This window comes from Rhinatrema bivittatum, chromosome 14, assembly GCF_901001135.1.
Source record: "Rhinatrema bivittatum chromosome 14, aRhiBiv1.1, whole genome shotgun sequence".
In the NCBI taxonomy this organism is placed as follows: Eukaryota; Metazoa; Chordata; class Amphibia; order Gymnophiona; family Rhinatrematidae; genus Rhinatrema; species Rhinatrema bivittatum.
In genome coordinates, this window is record NC_042628.1 from 53,203,142 (window position 1) to 53,225,280 (window position 22,139).

At 47.5% G+C, this 22,139-nt stretch overlaps 1 protein-coding gene across 1 annotated transcript in view; it reads left to right on the top strand.

The window, feature by feature from the left end:
- The first annotated feature begins 2,177 nt into the window (after positions 1-2,177).
- Positions 2,178-22,139, top strand: part of GRIK5 (glutamate ionotropic receptor kainate type subunit 5) — a 248,979-nt gene continuing 229,017 nt past the window's right edge. The window contains 1 exon segment of the mRNA XM_029577154.1: positions 2,178-3,609. The gene's annotated coding sequence lies outside the window, so the exon portion shown is untranslated.

Sequence of the window (22,139 nt, forward strand, 5' to 3'; positions counted from 1 at the left end):
GGGGGTTGGAGGACCTAACTGTTGACTGGGTGAACTAGGAATGAACTGGTAAAACTGGCAAATGCATCAGCGCATGTCCATTTTAAAATCCCCCCACTTACGAGATAGAAGCAGGATTTGCATGCACAGGTAATTCAGTACACATGTATACGCAAGTATGTTATAAAATAGCCACGTCCCTGGGTGTGGGCCAACGAACCTATGTGCACATGTGCACCCATGCACCAGCCTAAAAGTTATCATCACGTGCCAATCTAAAAGTTACCATCCTTGTGCTACCTAAAAGGAACCATCATTAAGGAATCATCTATGCTAATAGAGCCAGATCACTAATTGGTTACACTGATGCCAACTGGAAAGATGATATCAAAGGACAGTGTTGAACAAATGGCTACCATCTTTTTTTTTTTTGGGGGGGGGGGGGGGGAAGAGCAGGAATAATTCAGTTGCGTGGAAATAAAATCAACACCACCCTACTGCTGTTGCTATATGCCAGAGTGAAATTAGTGCCACTGGGCCAAAGGCTCTTTTGGTTGAGAGAATTACTTGGTGAGCTTGATTGCGGAAAATGGTTATAAACGCCTGTTCTCATTAAGAACAACAATCAATTGGCATAAACATTGACAAGTAATGGAATAGTCAACACAAAAATGAAACATCTTGTTCAATACATGAGTTTTGTACAAATTCAATACTTGAAGATAATGAAGGTGGAATATTGTTATACTAAATTAATGTGGGCAGATTTCCTGACAAAATCGCTGGCTGGGCATAGACTCAAGAGATGCCGGAATGAAGACAACATGAAATAGTCAATGTACAATAGTCCCTTACATGGACTTTAGTTTATGACTTACATTAAAATATTTAATTGGGTGAGGTTCTCATTAATATACTTAAATTTGCAAATTACCTTTAGATTACATTGAGTGATATGCTACAATTGTTATCTAATTAATATTTCACTTATGTCTTGATAGATGATATTAGCTGAAGAATTATTATTAATGTTTTAAACCTTCTCAAAAAGGTGGGAGAGTCTTAGTGCACCGATGTTGCTTACATCTCCACCGGCAGCTGTGCCTCCTCCACATCTAACCTTGCCCTAATGCTTTGATGTAACCCTTTCTTGTTTCCTCACTTCCTGCTCTAGCATTAAAGTGTTTCCCCCCGGCACACTCTGCCACCTTCTTCTGTGCACCCCAAGAGTATTCGGTCAGGAAAAAACATGGTTCTTGCTTTGAAAAGTGGTGCATCCTGATAATTGCCTAATATGGAAGCAAAGTTCCAGCCAGAAAGATACCGGCAGGGTGAGCTTCCTCACAGCAGTGCCCTGCCAGTGGGTTTCCAGCAGCACTGGGTGCCCCTTTCTGCTAGGTGAGCCCCCAGACAGATATCCATGGCCCTCTGGGGTAAGCTGTGTGACCTCAAAGCAAGGCTCTCTGGCGAGCAGGGAGGGAAGGAGAGAGTCCTGCTTTGCTGTCTTGTTCAGCCCGGCACAATTCCTCCTCCTTCCTTCCCATACTTACAAATAGAGAGGGTCCATGATCCTCCCTTTCCACTGCTGCAGACTAAGAACCCCCCCCCCCCCCCCCCACACACACACACACACACAACTTTCCTTTCAGTAGCAGCCCTGTTGTCTTCCTTTCCTTGTGAATTATTCTTGATTCTTGCAGCTCCCCTCCTGTCTTTGTAGCATTTGCCTGGAGAACAAGAGAAGCAGGAGGATGGGAGCCAGACTTCAGCCAACACAATCCACAAGTCCTGCCCTCCTCTCTTCTATGAACTGAAGGCACCTTTCCCCTTTATCCTCTGTCCTCCTGCTCTCATTTCTTTCGTTCTTTGTTTCTTTTGTTCTCTCTTTGTTTTCAAGCCCTCTCCTCACCCCTGCCCATTCTCTCTTTCTCTCTCTCTCTCTCCTCCCCCGAGACCCCTCCACCCCCTCAGCCTTCCTTTCCTCCTTCCCCCTCACCTTTCTGTTCTTTCTCTCTCCCTCTTCCTCCGTTCCCCTCTCTCCGGGACCTGCCTGTCTGTTGTTTGCTCTCTCCGGCCTGCCCCTCTCCTCCCTCCCCCCCTTCCCTCCGCCCATTGATGGTGTGAGGAGCTGTGCTGAGACCTGCATACTGAGGAGCTGATCAGGATTCTTCCTGCAGCAGGAGCAGCCAGCACGGAATACCAATGCTCTGAGACCCCCCCCTCCTCTCCCGTGGCCATCGGAAGCCCCTCTCCTCCAGGAACCCCACACCTCCACTGTACGGACCCTCCAACCCCTCCCCCCGCTCCCGAGCCGGAGAGGAAGGGGCTCCTGCACTCCCTCCACACGCGGCAGGCCCTCCATCCCTGAGGCACCGGAGGAAGACCGGGATAGACAGAGCCTGGGGCCCTGCTGTGGCCCTCTCAGCAGCACCCCGGGAGCTGAGAGGACCGAGGCAGATCGGGCTCCGGCGGCAGCTCCCGCCCGGATCGGCTGAGCCCGGCTCTCTGGGGGCTTTCCCCCACTGGATGATTTTCCTCTTCGGAGACTCTCCGTGGCCTCCTCCCGGGCTGCGGGGACCAGGACGCTCCCGGTAGTTCTGCACAGCCCCCGCCCGAGCGGATCTGCTCCACCCCCCACCCCCCGGCAGCTGTCAGCCCGTCCCGGCCACCGCAGACACAAGGAGAGCGGTCCAGAGAGAGAGGGGCCCAGGTTCGGGGGGGGAGAGGAGGCGGAGTGCTGCAGCCCCCTCTGGGACCGGTGACTCCCCAGCTACTCTCTCCATGCCCTCTTCTGCCCTTTCCCATCCCCCCTCACCTGCCGCCTCTCCTGGGGTGCCATGAAGCGGACTCTGATCTTCGGACCCCTGGACAACCTCAGCCCCCCACATTTCTGCGCCGGAATTGGGGCGTTTTAACAATCCAAAGCCGACAGCCCCCCAGCCCCTTCTCCCTCCGGTGCGGGGTTTAAACTTCCCTTCTCTGGGCGTTGGTACTGGAGGAGGGGGGCCCTATGTATATGCTCCTGGGGGCCTCGATGTGTGCGTCCCTCTGGGGCCCGGTCCTTGTGGGGGCCCTTGGTCCGATTGTCAGTACAGGATGGCGGTCTCTTGTTGTACAGTCAAATAACCAGAATCGGGACAACCGAATAACCGCATCGTGACAGCACAACAATGATCGGGACAGAGTATGGTGATCGTGACAACAGAATAACCACATGGTGACAGCAGAATAACTAGGAGCCGGACACAGAGTAACCAGGTTCCATTCGGACAACCCCATCGGGACAGCAGGGTAACCAGGACCTGGACGAAGAACAACGAACGATCGGGACAGAGAATAACCATCGTGACAGGAAAATAGTTCCATGGGGGGCAGAGAATAACTATCGGGACAGCGGAACTTCAGGACCTTCCACGGGTTTCTGCGTTAGCAGCTTTTTGTGCGCTTTTGAGTGGATTTTCCTTTTTTGGGGGGGCGCAGGGGGTGAGTTTCCCCTGCCAACTTGTTGGTTCCCGGAGTCGCCTGGAAGGATGGAGACCGAGGGCTGCTGCTAAGGATTCCCAGGGAGGGAGGGAGCGCCCCTCCGGCCGAGGGTTTGGCATCTCCTGGACTCTGCACTTCACTGATTCCGTAAGTCAGCGCATGCCACCCCCAGTCCCGGACGGCGGGGCTGTGTGCCCGGGGCACTGTCTGAGGGGCAGACCTTGAAGCGCTATGAATATGGGTGGTACTACCCTAGCTGTGTTTGTGTGTATATAGGTTATGATTGTGTGTGTGTGTGTGTGTGTGTGTGTGCTGGGGCGGTGTTTGCATGTGTTGTGTGCAGGGGTGCTGTTTTGTGTGTATAGGGTTGGTGTCAGTATGTGTTTCTGGTATGGTTTGTTTGTGTGTATGGGGATAGTGTCTCGGTGTTGTGTGCATTGGTGGTGGTGGTTAGGGTGGGGTTAGGTGTGTGTGTGTGTGTGTGTATCTAAAATATGTGCTGTTTTATATAAGGGTGTGTACTGGGGAAGAGGAGTGGGGGGGGGGGGGGGAGGGGGGCAGTGGTTTCGCTTGCCCACCTCCCTGTGCCAGGGGCATCTAGTACAGCTGAGACATCTCTGCCTAGCACAGTACAGCCAGCCAGACTGCTCTTGCACCTGGCCTTACCCTCTCATTAGCTTTGAAGCTGGTGGATCATGCACAGGAAGGGGGTGGGGGAAGTGCTGAATCAATTAGCAGGTAACTATCCAACACAGCATGATTACAGAAAATCTGAGGAGGTCTGCTCTTACCAGAAGACCTTATAATCGGGTTATGGATGCTGCTGTTCAAATAAGACAGATAGCTGTTCAGTATTCATTCACTCTGGGATTAGTGGCCCATATACAATATTTGTCTGTCTGTCTAATCTTTCTTTTTCTTTCTATATCTTCTTACTTCTTCTATCCAATCAGACACACACAATGATGGATTATATTGTACTTATTTTCTGTTCTAGCATAGTAACATAGTAGATGACAGCATCAAACGACCATCCAGTCTGCTCAGTTATTCCTGTATACCTTCTGCATACTTTGTTACTGGGGACACATCCTAGGATTTTGCAGTGTGCCATAGAGACCATGTAGTCAGCATATTACATGTTTGTGTATTGATTCTAGATGTCAGCATCTAATGAACATCAGGCACTGCAAACACACCTTACACACCTGTACAGATACACACACACACACACACACACACTGCATATCCAGCCATACATATTCATATAACACCCTACATATTCATATAACATATATCTACATTTCTGCACATACACCACACATAACTCTTTATAAAAGGGCAGGACATTTATTACAGATTAAAGAGACAGAAACTTATTTAGAGAAGAGAACCTGCTCTTCTCTTCATCATGTCAGAGCTTGACCTCTTCTGTCCCCTTCTCTTTATGTCTCATTTCATTTCCTTGCTCTGTTCTTCCATTTCTCCCTTTTATCTTTTTCTCTTCCTTTTTCTTCTTTCCCACCTTTCTCCTCCTGTCTTTTTCTCTCACTTCACCATCTCCCCTCCCTTCCCATCTCACTCTTCTCTTTTACCCCTTTTCTCTTCCTCTTCTCTCTCCTCCAGTTTCTTTCATCTCCTCTTCCCCACTTACCTTCTCATCTCTCTCCTCTCTCTTTCGCAAATCTCCTATTTCTCATCTAATTCTTTCCCAAATCTACTCCCATTGCCCTCTCCTTTCTCTCCCTTCTCTATTTCTTTCTTCTATTTACTTCACCTTTCTTCTTCCTTTTCAATTCCTCATCTCCTATATCTTCCTGTGCTTGCTCATTTCTTTTCCCATCTTTTCTCTCTCTTCTCTCTTCTTCTCCACCTTTCCTGCAATTATACTCCTTTCTCTACAATGTTTTTTTCCATTCTTCTTCTCTCTCTTGTCCCACATCTCTTTTCCCATTTGTCTCCACGCATTAAGAAAGGTGGAAGGAAGGCCAAATGATTGCCGGCATGGTTAAAATGTGAGGTGAAAGAGGTTATTTTAGCCAAAAGATCTTCATTCAAAAATTGAAAGAAGGATCCATTAGAAGAAAATAGGAAAATGCATAAGCATTGGCAAGTTTAATGTAAGACATTGATAAGACAGGCTAAGAGTAGAATTTGAAAAGAAGTTAGGCGTTGAGGCAAAAACTCATAATAAAAACTTTAAAAAATATATCTGAAGCAGAAAGCCTGTGAGGGAGTCAGTTGGACCATTAGATGATAGAGGGGTTAAAGGAACACTTAGGGAAGATAAGACCATCACAGAAAAATTAAACAAATTCTTTGCTTCAATGTTTACTGCAGAGGATGTTAGGGAGATACCTGTTCTGTAAATGGTTTCCAAGGGTGACAATTCAGATGAACAGAACCAAATCACTGTGAAACTGGAAGATGTAGTGGGACAGATTGACAAACTGAAGAGTAGTAAATCACCGGGACCAGATGGTATACACCCCAGAGTTCTGAAATAACTCAAAAATGAAATTTCAGACATAAAACAATTAATTTGTAACTTATCATTAAAATCATCCATTGTACCTGAAGCCTGGCAGGTGGCCAATGTAACCCTGATATTTAAAAAGGGCTCCAGAAGTGATCTGGGAAACTATAGACCTGTGAGCCTGACTTCAGTGCCAGGAAAAATCGTTGAAACTGTTATAAAGAATAAAATCACTAAACATTTAGATAGACATGGTTTAAAGGGACACAGCCAGCATGGATTTACCCAAGGGAAGTCTTGCCTTGCAAATCTTCTACATTTTTTAAGGGGTTAATAAACATGGATAAAGGTGAAGCAGTAGATGTGGTGTATTTGGATTTTCAGAAGGCATTCGACAAAGTCCTGCATGAGAGGCTTCTAAGAAAACTAAAAAGTCATGGGATAGGAGGCGATATCATTTTGTGGTTTGCAAGCTGCTTAAAAGATAGGAAACAGAGAGTAAGATTAAATGGTCTGTTTTCACAGTGGAAAAGGGTAAACAGTGGAATGCATCAGGGATCTGCACTTGGACTGGTGATTTTTAACATATTTATAAATAATCTGGAAAGGGATACAAGTGACGTGATCATATTTACAGATGACATAAAATTACGTAGAATAGTTAAATCTCAAGTGGATTGTGATAAATTGTAAGAGGACTGCGAGGCTGGAAGATTGAGCATCCAAATGGCAAATGAAATTTAATGTGGACAAGTTCAAGGTAATGCATAGAGGGAAAAATAACCCATGGTGTAATTACATGATATTAGGTTCCATATTAGGAGTTACCACCCAGGAAAGAGATTTAGGCATCATGGTGGAGAATGCATTGAAATCGTCAGCTCAATGTGCTGTGGCAGTCAAAAAAGCAAACAGAATGTTAGGAATTATTAGGAAGGGAATGGCGAATAAAACAATGGATGTCATATTGCCTCTGCTTCACTCCATGGTGAGACCACACCTTGAATACTGTATACAATTCTGGTCGCCGCATCTAAAAAAAAATATAGTTGCACTGGAGAAAGTACAGAGAAGAGCAACCAAAATGATAAAGGGGATGGAACAGCTAAGGCTAAAGAGGTTAGGGCTGTTCAGTACAGAGAAGAAACGGCTGAGGGGGGATATGATAGAGGTCTACAAAATCATGAAAGGACTTGAACAGGTTAATGTAAATCAGTTATTTACTCTGTCAGACAATAAAAGTACTAGAGGGCACTCCTTGAAGTTAGCAAGTAACTCATTTAAAACAAATTGGAGACAATTATTTTTCACATAATGCATAGTTAAGCTCTGGAATTCATTGCCAGAGGATGTGGGTACAGCAGTTAGTGTAACTGGATTTAAAAAAGGTTTGGATAAGTCCATAAAACTGCTATTAATCAATAAGAAATAGTAGCTTGGGATCTACTTAGTGTTTGGGTACTTGTAGCCTGGATTGGCCACTGTTGGAAACAGAATACTGGGCTTGATGGACCCTTGGTCTGACTCAGTATAGCATATCTTATGATCTTATGTTCCTCTCTATTTCCCACTTTTCCTCTCACTCTCATTCTCTTCCCAATATCCCCTCCTATTAAACTCTCATTTTTCTTCCTCATCTTCCCACATCACTCTCTTCCCCATCTATTCTCCTTCATTACTGTCCCTCCTCTTCTCCTATATATTTTGTCTCTCTTCCCTTCCTTTCTCCCAGTTCACCTTTTCCCACCTCTCCTCCCATCCAGTGTAAGGCAATCATTGAGGTCTGCAATTAATGAAGTTTAGTCAGGTCTCATTTTGAGAAGTAATGGGAAGAATTGGTGAAGAGAGGAAAAATGGGAGGAGGATTGAGAAATATTGAGGTGAGAGATATGAATGAGATATTTGGGAAGTACTTTTTCTCTCTTCCATACCATTCCTCTCATCTCTTTCCATTGTCTTATCAGCTTCACATCACATCTGCTCTCTTCTCTCAGCTCTCCTAAAATCTCTATTCTGTATTCCTCACTCTACTCCCAACTGGCCCCAGGCAGTTTCCACAACTCTTTATTTGTCTTCACTCTCTTTCCACACCTCTTTCCCTTCCTCTGTCCTCAGTGCTCTTCCTCTCTCTTTTCTACTTCTGCACCCATCTCTCTGCAGATCTCTTTTCTCTAGTTTTCTCATCTCTCCCACCTCTTTCCTCATTCTTCCTTATCTCTCCTCCTATCTTTGTCCTCCCTTCTCCATCTCCTTCCCATCTCTTTCCTCTATAACCTTTACTATTCATCCCATCTTTCTTTTCCTTTCCCACCCTTCTTCCCCATCTCTCTCTCTTCTCCCCATCTTTCTTCTCACATCTCTTCCCAAATATCTCACTCACATCTCTCACCTCTTTATTTCTCACTCATCCATTTTTCTTCTCTTCACCACTTCTTCCCATCTCCTCTCAAAATGAGACCTGACCAAACGTCATCCATTGCAGACCTCAATAATTGCCTTACAGCAGTAGCCCAGTGGCTTAATGACCACAAACAAGTTAAAATCCTCCAAATCTGAACTCCTCTGGCTCTGCTGAGAGGGTTAGCTCTGTGAGGTACCCCATTACATCCTAAGGAGTCAATACATAGCATAGGGGTTGAGCTCACCATGGAATCTTTCATCGCTAAGGTGGTGAAGACCTCCTTTATGTACTTGCTCCAGATCTGCCAATTGCACAACTATCTCAATAAACATAACTTTGCCACTGTAATCCATGCAGTAATTACCAGCTGAATTGACTACTGCACCTCCTTATTTAATGGCATCACACAATACACTGTGAAGCACCTCCAGCTCCTACAAAGTACTGCTGCTAGAATTTTGGTAGGAGCCAGAGCAATAGAACACATACAGCCAATGCTCCACCAACTGCACTGGGTCCCAGTGGAAAGTAGAATCACATTCAAAACTCTTTGCTTCATTTATGAGTGCATGAATAAATAGGTACCTGAATACTTCTCTAAGCTTCTCTCCTCCCGCAAGCCGTACTACTCACAATGACTCTGCTGGGCCTTCTTCTCAGATGTGATGGCACGTCGCCATCCCCACCTGTGTGGCAGATTGCCGCTGGGCCCCTCTAGTGCACGTGTGCACCTACGCTCCCATAGTTAAAGGGCCTGCGGCAGGAAAAACCTTGCGGCATCCTTAGATGATGTCACTCTCCTGCCCTTCTGCCCCTATTTAAAGGCAGTCTTGATGCCCTTCAGATGCCTCAGCAAGAGGTCCAGCTACATTCTGTAGTGCGTGTTACTTCCTGCCTTCATCTGCCCAGCCTGTTCCAGCCTTTGCCTGCCCGATCTGCCTTAGCCCTATCCATAACTCTTGCTCTCCCTCGGATGAATACCTGATTTTGACCTTTGCTTGGACTCTTGTTACGCCTGATTGCTCCCTGCATCTGACCTTTGCCTGGACCCTTGTTTCGCTTGACCACTACCTGCCCCTGACCCTTGCCTGCCCATGGACCACATCTCTAGTCATCAGCAGAGACCTTTGCCTAAGTCCTGCTGGTCCTGGCACCCAAAGGCTCAACCCAAGGGGAATGTGGGCTGGTAAAGGTGAAATTCCAGACCGGTCTCTGCTTTGTCTGGGTCCGTCTGCTGGCCGTGAACCTGCAGGGCTCCTCCTTGCAGGCAGAGCCAATCTCACTCCAGCCCAAGGGTCCACAGACACAACACCAAATGGTCCTGCTTTCCTCTCCTCCTCCGGTCTCTGCTAGACTGTCCTGTATAAGACTTCATGCTTTCAGCTTCTATGCACCAAAAATTTGGAACAAGATACCACTGTTCCTTCAATGTATGTCGTGCTACCTCGCTTTCAGGAAAAAAAAATCTAAGGCATGGCTTTACAGCCAGGTCTTCCATACTGAGACCCAATTTCCCCTTGAGCTATCTACCTGAACTTCAGATTAAGGACTTTAAGTTATACTCCACTAGTTCCCAATGCTACTCTAACTGTAAATCTGTTCCCCACTTTAAGTTATCTCAAGTGTAATTGTCTGACTTAAATTTGTTGTAACACATCTTGAGGCTATTCTTGGTAAAATGTCTATAAATCAATCAATCCATCAATCAACCTCTCTCTTTTCTACATCTGCACCCATCTCTCATCTCTCTTCTCCCACATCTCCATAGATCTCTTTACTTTTTCTTTCCCACCTCTCCTCCAATTTCTTTTCTTTCTGCTCCCCACCTATCATCCCATATTTCATCCCTCCTTCTCCACCTTTTGATCTATCATCTTCTTCTCTTCCCCAGCATTCATCCCATCTCTCTCTCTTCTTTTCACCACAACTCTTCCCATCTTTCTCTTCTTCCTACTTCTCCTTTCATCTCTTTTCTATCTCTCTCCTCTCTTCTCCAACTTTCCTCCCATCTCTTTCCTCTTTCTTTCCCATCTTTCTATCTCTTCTTCTGTCTTCATTTTCTCTTTCCTTTTCCACAACTCACCTTCCACCTCTTTTCCCTCTTCTATTTCTCTCCTCTCTCCTCTCTCTCCCTTCTACCTTTCCTGCAATCACACTTCTCTCCCTATACCTCTTCTGCCATCTCTTTCTTTCTCTTTCAACTCTTCTTTTACCCTTTCTTTTTTTCTCTTCTTCATCTGTTCCCTCCATCTTATCCCATCTTTCTATCTTTTCCATACCTTTCCTTACAGCTGTCAACTCTATTCTTCCAGCTCCCCTTAAATCTCTACCCTCTATTATCCAACGCTCCTGCCATCTCCTTCCTCTCATCTTTCTTTTCATTGCCTTTCTTCTCATCTCTCTCTTCTCACACCTCTATAATCCCTTCACTCTTTTCCCACACTTTTCTCTTTCATTTCACTCTCTTCCCAGTTCCCTAAACCTCTATCTTTCTTCCCCACCTCTATTGCTTTCCCATCTCCTCCCCTTCTGCACCAATCTTTCCTCTTTTCTCCCAGCTCTCCTTATCTTTACTCTACATTCACCTTTCTACCATTTCCTCTCTGATCCCCTCTCCTCCCATCTCTTTCTTTTCTGCTTCTCACATTTCATCTCATCTTTCTCTCCTCTCATCCCCACATCTTCTCCCATTTCTCTTTGCTCCCATCTCTTTTTCCTTTCTCCCTACTTACCTCTCTTCCAAATTTCTCCCGTATCATTCTCCCTCCTTTTTTTCATTACCTCATCCTGTCTGACTCTTCTTTGTTCCCCTACCCCATTTTCTATCTTTCTTCCATGTCCTACCATATTCTTTCTCTATTTTGCCAAGCTCACCTCTTATATCTTTCCTCTCTCATCTCACATCTCTTTACTTTCTTCCTATATCTCTCCTCTTCTTTCTCCTATACATCCCCTATTCCTCCTCCCATTTTCCTCTGTTCCCCATATCTGCTCCTATCGCTCTCTCCTTTTTCTTTCCCACATCTCCCCATCTCTCTCTACTCTCTTTGCCAATCCCTCTTCCCTTTTTTCTCTTTCCTATGTCTTTCCTCTCTCATTCCCACCTTTTTTCCATATTTTTGTTTTGTCTGACATATCCTCATATCTTTCTACTTGAGACTCCTTTTCATTCCTTCTCTTTTGCCCATCTCTCCACCCAGCTGCCGCTTCTCCTTTCCATTTCTTTCCCATCTCTTTCCTCTTTCTTCCCATCTGTCCTTTCTTATCTTTCTTCTCTCCTCTTCTCCTGTCTCAATTTTCTCCTCTCCTTCAATCCATTTTCTTTTTGTTCCCTCATTTCTCTTCGGTCCATCTCTCTACCCATCTTTCTTTTCCCCCCAGCCCTCTGCCTCTGGAGATCCCTCTCCCCTCCAAGAAACCATGGCTATCTTCCATAAACCAGTGGTATCCTTGGAAACTACAATAAAATGAAGTGTGATTATGTCTTAACTGGCTATTGCCTTCTAAGAGGTCAATAGCGTATCCTTTCTCCAAATCAGAAATCTTGTTACACTTCTAAGGTGTCAAGAATACACCAATATATTCTCCTATGTGTATGCAATCAAAAGTATGCAATGGGTTATCTGGACATTTACTATGTGTGAATTCAGCGCCTTGAAGTGCATTGCCATTCCATTTGTATATAGTATAGACAATGCTGAGAGCTATTTCTTCCTAAAAAAAACACCACATAAATATAAAAATTGATGAATTAATTAATAGAATGCCTCTCAGATTAAAAACAAAACAAGTGAATCAAGTGAAATTTGTGAATAAAAAACTTTTCTTTGGTGTTAATGGTATGATTCAATGTAAATTTAAGACATATACATAGAAACACCAAAAATAAATTAACCAAAAATGGCATGCAGAGAAAGACACACCCATAGAAAGCCAGACATGTTCAGTCCATTTCTAGTCAGAGCTTCATGCACACTGACGTCTTTTTGAGCTGCTTTCTGTCTGTACCAGCTTGGGCCTTTTTCTCCTTATACCCTGCAGAAAGTGGTGATGAGCAGAGCAGGCGGCAGATGAAAGACAATGAGGCAGAAATGTGTCCATCTGTTCCAAAGATTTCATTACCGAGGCCACATCCTTCATGCCAGGGCCTGCCTGAGACCTAACAAGGATGGGGTTCAGTGGTCAGGTTGCCCCTGCCTCCCTCCCCACCTTTCCTGAACTGCTGTTCTCCCCTCTTCAATCTCAGAGCATCCAAACCATCCCTAACCCGTTCAATCTCAGCCTTTAGAGGGAAGGGAAGCCACCTCCTCCTGCCCCTCCCCCCCCCCCCCCCCCCCCCCCCCCAAGAACTGTCCTGCCTGGTGGGTCCCATGGCAGGCTGGAACATTTCCTCCTCTGTAATTGGGTCCTGTTTCCCTACCTTTGATGAGATGGGCTGGATGATGGAAGCAAGTGAGCTGTGAGCTGGGAGCTCCCAGCAGGCCTGGAGTGGACTGCAGCAAAGCCGCTGCTATGATATCTGCACATTACTGCACGATTGTTCTAGGGCACCCAGAGGCTCATTCTGAAGCATACAAAATGTGTATTCCTGTGGGAATGCATTGGGTTTGGCACACTCGTTTGTCTGATTCTATTTATTTATATATTTTTTGGAATTTATAGACTGCACTATTCCAGGCAGCTTTCCACCTCTCTTCCTATGCATTTCTGGGAGTCGAGAGTGGTGGGATCAGAGCCCCTCCGTGGTGCCTGCCGAACTTTGCCATTGCCTTCTGCAGCCCATCGGGGCTATCCCCTTCCATATCTATTTATCAGCTGTAGCTCTAGCATAGCATCCCCCCCTCTCCCCTCCCTGACTCGGCATTCTGCCCTCACCCTCTGCCCAGCCCAGCATCCCCCCTCTCCCCTCCCTGACTCAGCATTCTGCCCTCACCCTCTGCCTAGCCCAGCATCCCCCCCTCTCCCCTCCCTGACTCAGCATTCTGCCCTCACCCTCTGCCTAGCCCAGCATCCCCTCCCCTCCCCTCCCTGACTCAGCATTCTGCCCTCACCCTCTGCCTAGCCCAGCATCCCCCCCTCTCCCCTCCCTGACTCAGCATTCTACCCTCACCCTCTGCCTAGCCCAGCATCCCCCCTCTCCCCTCCCTGACTCAGCATTCTGCCCTCACCCTCTGCCTAGCCCAGCATCCCCCCCTCTCCCCTCCCTGACTCAGCATTCTACCCTCACCCTCTGCCTAGCCCAGCATCCCCCCTCTCCCCCCCCTGACTCAGCATTCTGCCCTCACCCTCTGCCTAGCCCAGCATCCCCCCTCTCCCCTCCCTGACTCAGCATTCTGCCCTCGCCCTCTGCCTAGCCCAGCATTCCTCTCCCTTTGCCTCCTGTCCATAGTGTCCAGCATCTTCTCTTTCTCTCCCTGCCCAGCATTGCTCCTCTCTTCTTCTTCCCCCAGCCCAGCATCTTCCTCTCGCCCCCTCATTCCTTGCCCAATATACTAGCATCACCCCAGTCTCTTTGCCCCCTTACTGCAGCACCCAAAATCCTCTCTATCCCACCCAGCACCCTCTCTTTCCACCTTCCTCCAGCCCAGCATTTTCTCTCCACCCCTCATGAGCCCAGTACCCTCCCTCCATCAGTCCAGACCCTCTCTCTCTTTCTCTCCCCATCCTTCAGAAGCCAACCACTTTGACTGCCCAGCACAATCTCTTTCTCTGTCCACCACAGCTACCCATCATCCATTCCTTTCTCCCTCTCTCTCCTTCTCTCTTCCACCACTGGCCAATTGCCCTAGGTCTCCTCCAGTCTTCACCAGCTGGTGGGATGAATTTTGCCAGCCACCTCAGATATCCTTTCCTTTTCAGCCACTGGTGGAATGAGCTCTGCCAGAGTCGTCTCAATGCTGGCACTGCAAGCATTTTTTAAAATTCACAGGCCTGAGTACTAATCTCATGATGCCATTGTTTATCTCTGGGATAAGCAGCATCGGATCTGTCTACTATTTGGGATCCTGCCAGGTACTTGTGACCTGGATTGGCCACTGTTGGAAACAGGATGCCTGGGCTTGATGGACCCAGTATGGCAAGCCTTATGTTCAGCTGTCAGGAGGTATTGGCCTGTGAGTTTTACAAATGCTTATGGTGCCCATACCTTAGCTTGTGAGCCCTCTGGGGACAGGGAAATGCCTACAGTACCTGAATGTAATCTGCTTTGACGTATCTGTAAAGGTGGTGCCCAGAGATTTCTGGGAGTTTTTTTGTTGCCCCCCGGCAACCAACTAATTCACCTATGGAAGAGCCAGCCATGCAGCCCACAGCACCTGATTTTCTTTGGTATTAACCAGGCCTCACCCTGCTTAGCGTCTGAAATCTAATTCGCTCGGCCTCTTTCGCCGGTTGGTGTTGCCGGAGGGGCATTTAGCAAGCTATCTTGTAATATTCCTGTTGTAATGCTCAGGACTTGGCATGCTGTCGTGCAGTATCCCTATAGGGTCACGCTCAGTCTGCTAGAAGGCTTTCTCCAGTCTCTCCCTACAACGTTTGGGCTTGCCTTATTCTCTGATCGATTCTGCTGACCTGAAACATGGGGCTGAAGGGTTTCACGCTTGAAGCGAAAGCCTGGTGTGAGGAGGCTGAGGAATCAGCAGAAAGCTCCGCCAGGGCCTCAGGCAGCCTCCTCCACTATTCCTGCTCTGAGCTGCTGTGCCTCACTCCTCAAACACTGGCTCCAACATGCTGCGGAAGGAAGCAGCTTACCTCGCACTGGAAGGGGGGACAGCCTGCTACCTCCCCGTCCAGAGGCAATGCACCTGTCCCGAAGACCCCTCCCTAGCCATCTAAAAAGGTCCATAGTACGGGAGCCTAAAGTTATCCGGCCAATAAAGGTATCTGGGTGGGAGGGGAGGAGGAGCACACTTAAGGAATTCCTGGGGACTCTGGCCACTTTTCTAATTAAAGGGAGCAGCCCAAGATGCAAGCTTTGTAGTGAGAGGCTTCAGCAGCCTCAGCAGAGCCGGATTTAGATGAAAACAGCACAGGCACCCGAAAACAGCGACTCCCCACTCTGCTCTCTGAGCAACCCCCCCCCCCCCCCCCCCCCCGGCCATCCCTGATCCTCTGCCTATGGGTGCCCTGATCTAAATTCGGCCCTGAGCCCCTGGCTCTTTCAGAATACAAACCCTGGCCGCAGCTGCAATTTTGGCTCCCTGATACTATAAAGAAGGCCTCATCAGGGAGGCCGATAAACAGCTATAGCGACTGCTGGTGAGAGAGCCGGGCTAGGCATGGGGAGGGGAGAAGGGGGAGGTGTATTTTCTTCAAAGGAAGCAGGAATCAAACAGCGGGACTATGAAAGGGCCGCTCTCAGCTAATCCCTTTTATCAGAGAGTAGCATCTCTCCTGCTGCTCCCACCCAGCTGGGCAGCTGTCTGATCAGAGGACGTTTAATGGTACAAGCTATGAGTTAATGGCAGTGATGTGCAGTCAGAGCCCGAACCCATCCCTGCATGCTCCCCTCCTGTCTCCCTTTCCATCCTCTTCACATTCAGGAAAAGGCATTGGCATGACGGTTGGTCCAGGTGTTACCAAAGTAATAAATAAAGTTGTTAAGAATAAAAAAAACATAATCTTTCTCTATAATTTGCCAGGTTTGTGTGGCGGTCACCCTGTCAGTCAAACTCCATAAAGCACATTTCTGCTGCCTTTTCAGGACATTTAATGATTTCTTATGTTTCGTTTGGGTGGACGTTCCTTATACTACCCAAAATCGTCTCTTAGGAGTTACAATGAAAGGAAAAAGACAATGAACATGTTTTTCACATTCTGTGTGTTTCCTGCAGGCATGCATGTAAAAGCAGGCCTGTGCACGTTTAACCACAGCAGAGAAAAGGGCAGTGGGCCCATGTGCGCCAATATGCCATTTTGCCCCATCATATATGCCTCTTCCATTAGTAAAATATTACTACTACTAATAACATAAAATTATAAAACACAGAAAGGACAATTGCAAGGCTAATTCCTGAGTTCTGGTCAGATCCCATTTCTGGCCCACTGGCAGGATAAAACATACTTTGCTTTTCTAGCTGCTCTTTCTCCTCCTTCCCTCGGGATTATGTAGAGTTTTCGAACTCATTCTTTCATAGAAAGTCTTTTCTCTATCAGCTTAGGCAAATGTGCATCTCTTCTCCCTTTGATTTTTCCACACTACAGGAGGAAATGCATTTGTTTCTCTTTTTGTAGTGTTGCGCTGCACCTGAAGTCTGGCTTCTTGGGGTTGCCAGTTCAGGGTATATTTGCAAGTTTCTGTTTCTAATTTGTGAACCTTTATTCTTTGTTTGGTGAGGGTCTGTCTGAGTTCTTCATGTGTGACTGAGGTGAAGGATTCTGCTAGTGTGTAGTTTCCATGCAGAGATTAATAGCAGTCCAGCCTGTTCTGTTTTTCAACCTGTACCCCTCAGCAGGAGGTGTATCAGTGCTCTAGGGCGTGGTATAATATTTGCAGTGCAGCCTTTTTATAGGAAAGGTTTTTGCTAATTGAGTTCTGGGAGTTACTGCTATCTTGATATAATTAGTTTGCTACATAGGTGTGGGGGTCTGTTTTTTTTTAAATAGGATTTTGCGCTACTTCACAAAATGCCTGCAGGGCAAGGAATCTGTGTAGCTGTTTGAGAAGTGACACTGGAATTTGAATAGATTTTTTTTTCTGTGGTGAACAGTAAGGGGAAGAGTTGTCATTCTGCTCTGCTCCCATTATTAAGAGTGTTTTTTTTGTAGACATGGAGCATGTGTTTACAAAACCTGGAAGTGCAAGCTTTCTGTTGGGGTGCTGCCCCATTCTGTACAGTTCTGGCTTAGTGACTGAGCCCAGACCTCCCTCCCATATAAGAGAATTGGTTGAATGATGCTATCGAATCATGTTAATAGTATTTGAAGTGGTGGGCTGAAGCTGGTGTGGGGTTTCTTTTCTTTTTTCACATTTATTGAATTTTCAATTATACTTCCAGGGAACACTTACTGAGAGCAATGCTGAATCCCCAGTATAAATGAAGGAAAAGGAAAATATCCAAGCCAATTCACACAGGTCTAATCACTCTTCTACCAGTCCACAAAATGGGAGGAGATCTACATCACAGTTCTAGAAAAAAATCTTGCCATAAAGGCTAATTGGCAAGCACATTAAGTAGAGAATAGTAGTTTAAACAATTCCAAATTGAAATGCATGTATTCAATTATAAGGTGGTGTTACAGCTAGAGAGGATGAAAGAGACGGACTCAAAGATTTTTCAGCACTTAAAAAATTAACAAGTTGAGAATGCTTCTCAAAAATATACCAAATTTCAGGTCTTGTGGAAAAGCAGCAGCCAAAAAATCCAAGCAGAATGTTAGGAATTATTCAGAAAGGAAGAAAAACCAAAAGTGGGAATATAATAATGCCCCTATAACGAGCCATGGTGCAAGCACACCTTGAGTATTGTGTGCGGTTCTCGCCATCTCGAGAAAGACATACGGGCCGATACAGTAAAATCGCGGGAGAGCGCGATAACAGGAATGGAACATCTCCCCCAGGTTAGGGATCTTCAGCTTGGAAAAGAGATGACCAGTGATAGAAGTTTATGAAACCAGGAGTACCCCACTCCTGGTTTCATCAACATTAGGTTCAGGGGGGCTGGACGTGCATTTTGGACACGCTATTACCCCTTACTGAATAAGGGGTAAAGCTACGTGTCCAAAACGTGCGTCCAACCCCCCTGAACCTAATGTTGATGGCCCTATTAGGTATTTCCGTGCGATACAGAAAGTAAAATGTGCAGCCAAGTCGCACATTTTACTTTCAGAAATTAGCATCTACCCAAAGGTAGGCGCTAATTTCTCCGGGCACCGGGAAAGTGCACAGAAAAGCAGTAAAAACTGCTTTTCTGTGCACCCTCCGACTTAATATCATGACGACATAAGGGATAAAGCTAGTGTGTCCAAAACGCGCGACCAATCGGCCTAAAAGAGAGGTAATAGAAAAGGTGCAGAGGAGGGCAACAAAAATGGTAACTGGAATGGAACATTTCCCCCAGGTTAGGGATCTTCAGCTTGGAAAAGAGATGACCAATGATAGAAGTTTATGAAACCAGGAGTGGGGTGGAATGGGTAAATGAAGGATGGTTATTAGTCCATTCAAATAATACTAAAACAAGGGGGCACTCCATGAAAGTAACAAGGAAGAGATTTAAAACAAATCATGGGAAGTATTTTTTTCACTCCCCGCACAATCAAGCTGTGGAGTCTGTTGCCAGAGGATGTGGTCAAGGCAACTGGCATAGAGGGATTTAAAGGAGGTTTGGACAAGTTCCTGGAGGAAAAGTCCATAAACAAGTCTTAACCAGGTAGACTTGGGAAAGGCACTGCTTATCCCTGGGAGTGAACAACGAGAAATAGACCTACTCTTTGGGATCTACTTGGTACCTCCTAGTGGTCGGATTGGCCACTGTCAGAGACAGGATGCTGGTCTGCCGCAGCCTGCATCTCTTGCTCTTAATGTCACATTAGCAAGGGAAGTATAACTAAAATAAGGCTCCCAGCTGCATAATCCCAGGTTTTCTAAAAGTTTTTCTTTTTATTCTGTGTAGGCTTAGTCACATCTGCAAATAATCTTACATTCAAATTAAGAAAGCACACATCTTTACGATGAAAAAGGAGACCTAGGACAAAATCTCTATCAGAGTTCAGTGCCAAGTTAACTCTCAACATAGATGAAGTAATCACATCATCTTAAGACTTTTCCAGAAATTCAGTTAAATCCAAAGGGTTAAAAGAAGCCAGAAATTCTGATGTTTGACTCCACTCTTAAACAAAGAAACATAGAAATATGGCAGAAAAGGACCAAATGATCCATCCAGTCTACCCAGCAAGCTTATGCTAGTATCTGCTGCACTGTGCAGGTTACCCCCATGTTTATCAGTTTCCCAGACTGTAAAAGTCAGGGCCCTCGTTGGATGCTATTTGAATCCAATTTTCCTTTACCCTTGTCATGGAAGCAGACAGCAGTGTTGGAGTTACATGAAAAGTATCAGGCTTATTGGTTAAGGGTAGTAACTGCCACATCAGCAAATTATCCCCATGCTTATTTGTTCCACAAACCATAAAAGTTGGGGGCATGAGTTGCTGTCTGAATCCAGTTCCCTTTTTCCCCTGCCATTGAAGCAGAGAGCAATTATGGAGTTGCATTAGCAGTATCAAGGCTTATTTGTTAAGGGTACTAAACCAAGTTACCCCATGTACTTTTTTCTTCATTTCCATCCTCTAGCCTTTAGGGATCCACAGTGTTTATCCCATGCCCCTGAGAATTCCTTCACTGTTTTCATCTTCACCACCGGCTTTGGAAAGTTATTCCAGGCATTCACCACTATCTCTGTTACGATCCCCCCTGTTGCTGCGCTACAGGTGGTCTCTCACCTTCCTCCGGAGGCCGCTCCAAAGCCAGGGCCTCGCCTGTGTTCCACCCGGGACTTGCTCCAGGGCCTGAGAGGCCTAGCTGTGCCTGTGGCTTGCATGCCTCTGCATTTGGACTTCCTGTTTGGCGACGCCCTTCTCCTAGGGGCCGGCCCGCAGCTCTCCACCTTATTTATAGGACCAGTGAGGGGCGGTCCTGGCAAGCTCCTCCTAGGGAGTTGCCTTCTACCTCCAGTATATAAGGACTTCCTTGTCATTTGCAACGGGCCTGTGGATTGGGTTCTACAGTCGTCTGTAACCTTGCCGATCCAGGTCCACCGTGGTCTTGCCTGTGTTGATGGTGCCTTGTCCTGTTTTGATGTCTGTTCCAGTCCAGGCCTGCGGATCGGGTTCTACAGTCGTCTGTAACCTTGCTGATCCAGGTCCACCGTGGTCTGCCTTGTGTTGATGGCTCCTTGTCCTGTCTCTGTCCGGATGTTTGCTTCCTGATGTTCCTGATGTCTGCCTTGATGTGTTCCCGATGTCCTGATCCTGTTCTGCTCGCTTCTGCCCTACGTCCTGTCTGGTTCCTGAGCCTTCTGTCCTGTTGGGCCCTGGAGTGGCCAACAGGAGGGATTCGTCCCACGGGCTCTTGAGCTTCCCTGCCTGCCAGCCGAAAGGGCTTCGGATGTCAGTATCCCAGCATCGGAGTTCCTGTTCGCCTGGATCTTCCGCTTTGTCTTCCCTGCACCCTCCTTTCCTCAGCGTGGTCTGCGACCAGCCTTCCTGGGCTGTGTAGGGCGCGTCTGGGACGGGGTGGTCCGCGACTCAGTCCCACGGGTGGGCTGAGTAGGGCGCCCTGATGGACAGTGCCATGTTTCCTTCCAGCCCTCCTCTTCAATGTCTTGCTTCAGCCTGTCTTAGATGTCTGCTTCAGCCCCCGTCTGACGTCTTCAGTGTAAAGGACTCTGTCTGCCCTCGCCTCTGTCCGGCCTGCTGCCCATTGCCGTTCCCTGCGGCAGGTCCGAAAGGGCCGGGAACAGTCGGAGGACCGTTCATCAGTCAACTTCCCCGTGTTGGCTACCATGGGCGTGCAGGTCCGGCTGAGGGTCAGACCCTGTGCCTGCTTCTATACCCGCCTGGCTCACCATGCCTGCCCAGCTCACCTCCCACGGTGTGGCTGGGGCTCCTCCCTAGCTTTCGCCGTGGCCCAAGGGCTCACCACCAGCTCGAGACGACCGCGCCCGCGCGCGCTCGTAACAATCTCTGTGAATAAATAGTTCCTGGCATTGGTTCGGAGTCGTCCTCCCTGGAGTTTCATTTCATGACCTCTAGTTCTATTGATTTCTTTCCAATGGAAAAGGTTTGACCATTGTAGGGATGTGAATCGTGTCCTCGATCGTCTTAACGATCGATTTCGGCTGGGAGGGGGAGGGAATCGTATTGTTGCCGTTTGGGGGGGTAAAATATCGTGAAAAATCGTTAAAAATCGTTAAAAATCGAAAAATCGAAAAACCGGCACATTAAAACCCCCTAAAACCCACCCCCGACCCTTTAAATTAAATCCCCCACCCTCCCGAACCCCCCCCAAATAACTTAAATAACCTGCGGGTCCAGCGGCGGTCCGGAACGGCAGCGGTCCGGAACGGGCTCCTGCTCCTGAATCTTGTCGTCTTCAGCCGGCGCCATTTTCCAAAATGGCGCCGAAAAATGGCGGCGGCCATAGACGAAAAAGATTGGACGGCAGGAGGTCCTTCCGGACCCCCGCTGGACTTTTGGCAAGTCTCGTGGGGTCAGGAGGCCCCCCACAAGCTGGCCAAAAGTTCCTGGAGGTCCAGCGGGGGTCAGGGAGCGATTTCCCGCCGCGAATCGTTTTCGTACGGAAAATGGCGCCGGCAGGAGATCGACTGCAGGAGGTCGTTCAGCGAGGCGCCGGAACCCTCGCTGAACGACCTCCTGCAGTCGATCTCCTGCCGGCGCCATTTTCCGTACGGAAAATGGCGCCGACCATACGCGTATGGCCGGCGCCATTTTCCGTACGAAAACGATTCACGGCGGGAAATCGCTCCCTGACCCCCGCTGGACCTCCAGGAACTTTTGGCCAGCTTGTGGGGGGCCTCCTGACCCCCACGAGACTTGCCAAAAGTCCAGCGGGGGTCCGGAAGGACCTCCTGCCGTCCAATCTTTTTCGTCTATGGCCGCCGCCATTTTTCGGCGCCATTTTGGAAAATGGCGCCAGCTGAAGACGACAAGATTCAGGAGCAGGAGCCCGTTCCGGACCGCTGCCGTTCCGGACCGCCGCTGGACCCGCAGGTTATTTAAGTTATTGGGGGGGGGGGGTTCGGGAGGGTGGGGGATTTAATTTAAAGGGTCGGGGGTGGGTTTTAG